Genomic DNA, 6,000 nt, shown 5'->3' with positions numbered 1-6,000 from the left:
CTCTTAGAAAGCAGTTTGTTCTTTGTTACAAAAGGTAATTTTTAATAGGAAGATTGGAGAAAATAAAGGCAACAGAATATATATGAAGAAAAATAATACTAAATAGCAAAGAATCTAAGGGTGTCAATAAAGAAGCAGTCTTTTATTTTGTGTTCTGAATCATTTTTGGCTCAATATTAATTTCCTTAGACCTGCCAGATCAGTGTAACAAAACTGAGCATCTTCTGGGCTGAAAAGTTGTAAAATTAATTGACTTGCTCTGTATTCTGATCTTCCAGTCCTCCAAAATCTGATTTCCTTTATATATCTTTTTGTTACTCCACTTTTTTTCATAAATGTCCTATATATTGAAACTCAGTTATTATTCAAAACATTTATATTTGCATGTGGTTGTTTTGGGAATTATTTACCCCATACCATGATTCAGCCTTCTATCAGAACTCTGCAGCAGTGACCTAGGAGTTAACTAGCTGAGGAAATGTTCTGGGTGACATATCAATTTTGAAGTTATCAACTAATTTTTAAATTCTGTTGAGATTACAATTCCTCATGATGTGGCTGTTAGCTGAGTAAGGCCATGTTTGTTCATATTGTATGAATAAAGAGGCAATGAAGGAGATAAATCTGCAGCATCTTCATAGAAACTTATTTAAGGGGGAAAAAACCTCAGGAAAATTGCAGAGAAAGATGTTCCATTGTTCTTGCATATTTTTAGTGCTTTTAGCCTTCCTCACAGTTTGCTTTTTGCTTTTCTTGCCAGCAGAAATGCATTCTCTTCGTTTCTCCATTTCATCCTAATGACCTTCTTTAACTGAAACTCAATTCATCTGTTAATAAAAGTTGACAGTAAGAAAACAAATTTCTTTGTCTTCTTGGAGCGTTAAAAAGGATTTGTATAGCACTTGTCTTCCTTTAACACAACATTTGAGGAGTCCAGATGCCTTGCCATAAGACCTCTCTCTGAATCTGTTAACGACCTTAAAAAACAGAAAATAACATGATGAGAGGGAGTTTCTTTTTGTCCAGAACACTGGGTGTTTCATTTCCGAGAGATTTATGTGTCAATGTTCTTTGAACTCATCTTTCAAAATACATCCATATTTGATCATCTGGAGAAGGAGATGTGACTAATGGTACAATCAGTGTTATAAATGGTGGGCACACCAAGAAGCACATCTACTTTGCACCCTAAACCTATTCTGCTTTGCTTACAGTTTTTCTTACTGTAATCAGAAAATGATTCTGTTGTGGCCTTTTGAGATCCTTCCAGGCACCCTTCCCAGATTTCTGTGCACTTCTGGACCAAGTTTCTCTTTTATGGCTCTCTTCAAGCCCATTTGCTGTAGTTTTTATATCTATGTTCATCTTGATAGACAGAACTGTACTAATTTGTATATTCTGTGTAAAGATTTGGGGTTGGCTTGCCAGCTTTTTATTGTCCTAAAAGCTTCACCAGATTACCCCACAGTGCTCTTGAAAAGTGGTGAGGAGTCAAAGAAACTAAACTGAGTATCAGAAATTGTTTTTCCTCTGTGATTGAAAAAATTAGGAAAGCATCTAGGACTCAATCAAGAAGAACCTACTGTAAGCCTTTCCATTGACGTTCACAAATAGGGAACAAGCTCTTCTATCTCGAGAAATCCACTGTAGATCTTCCATGGGCTCAGAAGTGCCACTTTCTGAAGTTCATACCTGTATCTCTTGTTATATTAAAAACTTGATAGTCCAAGCAGGTCACAGAGAGCGGCCTAAAAATAGCTGTGATGAAAGTGGGTTTTCATGGTTGTTCCAGGAAGGGTTTAATGGGCACAGTTAAAGCCAGATATGGAGTGGCCATTTGGTCACTATTTCCCTTGTGTGTTCTTCAGATCTGCTCTTGCAAGTTCCAGCTATTCTTGATGCAGTGCAGGACAGTTTCCAAGAAGGTTTTGGGAGGACATTTGGTGTACCCTCTATAGATTTTTTCTGGGGGTGAGGGGGGGAGAAATCTGATTTTCTTTTTTAAACTAGCTCCAGTTCTTTCCACAGATCTTCACAAAAATGCATCCCTGTTTCTTTCAGTCATGTATTTTTTAGCAGAAATGCTGTTCTCTGTGCTTGTTTGCATCCTTCAAACCTTTCTGAGACAGTGGTCTCCTGCTCCTAACAAGATCAATGAGAGCTCATTCACACTGTGCATCCTGGTCACTTGTTCCTTTGCCTGTTATGGTGGGATTAGAACAATTTTAGAGGCACCTTCCAGCCCAAGCAATAGATTAAATTGGCATTTGCTTGTTGCTGCTTGGTGTAAATAAGTTAAATTTTCGTCTCCTGAGTTCTCATGCTGCACAAGAAAGATAGCAGTGCTGCAGCTTTCACATTAGTGAAATATAATAGGGTCTTTCTGCAATCCAGCATGAGCTGGGGACCCAAATTGAGTAAATGTGACAGATGATCTTTCCATTGATGAGTTGGTATTCACTGAGCTTTTAAAATTTGCATGTCTAGAGAACATTATATTTCTAGAACAGTAGGTGAGGAACCCTTGGTTGATCATATATATCTATCTCACTGGCATCTCTATATTATATTAAGTCACAGTTTTCTAAAAGGGGGGAAAATCCAGAGATATTTACCCTTTCACCTTCTGAAGTGTTATTGCAGTGACAGAACAGCTCCACTGAACTGGTAGTGCCATTGCCTGTGGGCTGGGAGGTCAGAGTTTGTCCTGCATCATGGCTGAAGAACATATCCAGGATGACACTGCAATGCAGCAGCTGGAGAGGCTGCTCCTCTAATAAAGGTGATGTTCCTTAGATGAGATGTTAAATATAGATCCCTTTAGCTCATCCCTCCTGACTGGGCAGGCAGAAGTTTAAAAAAATCATGACACTGTTTTCACAAGATAATTCCAATATCTTGCCCAATATTTCCTCTCTTAATAGGAAGTAGTTGTGATACACAAGGCAGTGCTAGAACATCCTGAGTGTGTGCTGTCTGCTGAAATTCCTCTGCAGTCTTTGCACTACAGGTATTCTGTCCTTGGATTTTTTTATCTTGAATACAGCAGGGGATCCCTAAGCATAGGAAGTGCTAGAAAAAGACAAATTCCCTGATGCTTTATCCTGCAAAGGACACAACTATTTACTCTACTATGCACTGACTCTTGCAATACTTTTGGCTGTTTGTACTGCCTGAAAAGATCAGTCTTTAGAGTCTGCCTCAGACTGTTGTGGATATTTCTGGCAACTCTCAGTCTACTGTGGATGTTGGTTCCTCAAATGTAAAATGAAGATAATATTTTTTGTCTCTTAGGGGTGTTAGAAGAATAAACTCTACTAATGCTTATGACATACTTGGAGATAGTAAATATAAGACTCTAAAAGTCTGTTTGTAGTGTGATAGAAGTGCAGCATAGCAAAAGACAACAGTTTTTCTTTCTTAGCATATTGACAGACCAAATAACACTTTAAAAAATCTGAAACACATACATTGAGCATACAAAACATATATTATTTCTCCTACTGACATTAAAAAGTAAAAACAGCAAGCAAACAAAACCAAAGCAAGCAGCAACTCCTTGGGCTGCAGATTGCTTTTGGAGTAGGTGGTGTTAACTTTATTCAAACTCCTTGGGATTGCTCTTCAAAATGAACAATCTGGTTATTTCAACACAGATAAATTAGTTGTTCACTTGGTCCAAATGTGCCTTTTTATTGTTAAAGCAATTTTCTTGATTGTTTCATAATTGTAATATTAGTCTTCTATTTTGAAATAAGAAGTGACTTAGGGAATCGAGGTGTTTTCATTTAAAACCTAACCACTTTTTTATTATTATTTGGAATGTTACATTTTCATAGAGGTTCTATTGTATCTTTCCAGGAAAAAATCAGTTTACAGAGTTGTTGGGAATTTGCAAAAACAAAGATCACATCCTGCTGTTAAGAACTGCTGAATGGGAGCAGACATCCTGGTGCTCTGTCACATTTCAGCAGAGCGTTTCAAGCAGAGGACTCAGTGGTGAGAGCATAAAAAAGAAAAACCCATGTAGGTGGATGATTAGGTGCACAGGAACAAAAAGTGCCATGTGTTGCTCTTCAGAGCAATCATTTTATCACTCTGGATGCAGCACTCACTGTATTCTTCCTTCCCATTTTCATTTAAGATGAGACACTCTGTGAAGTGTGCGCTGGTTCGTGTGCAGGTTTCTAGATAGTTGCACCCCGAAGAGAAGGATGCTGGATTGGTTTTTTTTCTTTCTGTGCCCTTGTTCCCTTCCAGTATTTGTTTTTCTTGACTGACAATCAGTGTTTTTGCCAGTCTGAGCTTCAGATCCCATCCAACATGCAGGCATGTGGAGACTGTGCGCTGGAGTGCAAGAAGGGTGCATGCAGGTTTTTGGAAACATCGTGAAAGGAACTGCCAGGCTCTGAGTACTTTTGAAATTCGGGCACACTCATGGGTGCTAAGCACTCAACTGTCTGGCCAGGAATTCCTTTGAAAATCTGGCCCACACTTTGCCGTCTGGTAGTAGAGAGTGAGCGCTGCATCTGCGGTTCCCAGCTGGGGAGGCAGGTGAAGCAGAGGGTCCAGCAACATACAGTGTAATGGCCTTGAGTCCTGCGGGCACCGGCAGCCAGCCTATCTCTGAGCTGTGCTCCCAAAGCCCAGGGGTTGGGGATTTTGGAGCTGAAACAGAAGGCTGGATAGGGTTAATCACATGTGCCCACACCTGGCCATGTAGACATATGCTCAAAGCCAAGGCAGGATTTTCCTCCAATGTTTTTATCTCCTTGAACAAAGAGAGTTTGCACAGCAGAGTCCCAATGGTGGGAGTGAAAATTCTGGCTGACAAAAAGAACAGTGGTCTTTGCATGAGGTTATGGAAGAGATAGATGTGGTATTTGGGGTGTTTTTTCTTGTTCCTCATAGTGGGAGTAATGGCAGGAGCTGCCACCACCACGAGAGCTCTGTCATGGAAGAACCTGCCCTCAGTGAACTGGCAGGGATAGCCCTGGAACCTTGGTGGGAGTGAAACTGAATCATTGCACAGATGAGATTATGCATTTTCAGCATGGAAGTTTCAGGCTTTGATGCCGCCCTCTAATGAATAGGAGTGGGAATTTTTTCTTTCTCCATAAATCTGTCAGAAAGCCACTGTGCTGGGTTTTACTCTGTGATACTACACCTGAATGCTGTCATGGCAGGTTGGAGCATTCAGGGATCAGGAATGGTGAGTGATGGACAACTTCCATAGTGTTTTCATTGCCCTTATATTATACATAGTATAGGACTGATGACATTAATGCACCAGGTCAGGTTAGATGCAGGTTCTGTTAGCCTAGGAACGGACACAGAAATGACTGAGGAGCTTGTTTCCCACTAAGACCAACCAACCATTACCACATTATTACTGTATTGGATTTTTCTCATTTAAATGTGTGATGGCAGCAGTTTACACCAGAAATCAAAGGTGATTATTCTTCTGTAGAATTGTCAAGTGGGGCTCAAAGTCTCCTACTACTGTCCTGACAAATATGCTTGTTACCATCAAAATTGCCAGTAAAATTATGAGGTTTGTTTTCTTCTGAAAATCAGAATAGTTGAACACAAAGGAAAATACCTTTGTAGTATTTCAGTGTTTAGGTGGTGTCTACTGGGGTAATGCTTTTGCAGGATTAAATTTTCCTTTCATGATGGGTGCTATTTAGTTTCTCTGTGTGTTCATTATGGCTATACACGTGACAACAACGTACCCCTGACCATGCTGGCTTATTGGTGGCTCTGAGTGAAAAAAGCAAAAACCTGATGGAAATATCCCAGGTTTTGACTGCAAAATCTAAGACAAAGTCTGTGTCCATTACACATGATGCTGTGAAAGAACCCGACATGCTGGGACCAGGTCCTGGGTATCTCATTTTATTTAATTGCTCTACTAATTTCTGAACTATGAGGAAAGGCTGGCTGGAGGTAGGGGTTGGATTGGAACAGGGCTGGGAGACCTACAGGCCCCCAGCCAGA

This window comes from Pithys albifrons, chromosome 15 (genome assembly GCF_047495875.1).
Source record: "Pithys albifrons albifrons isolate INPA30051 chromosome 15, PitAlb_v1, whole genome shotgun sequence".
Classification (NCBI taxonomy): Eukaryota; Metazoa; Chordata; class Aves; order Passeriformes; family Thamnophilidae; genus Pithys; species Pithys albifrons.
This window is presented reverse-complemented; position numbering follows the sequence as displayed.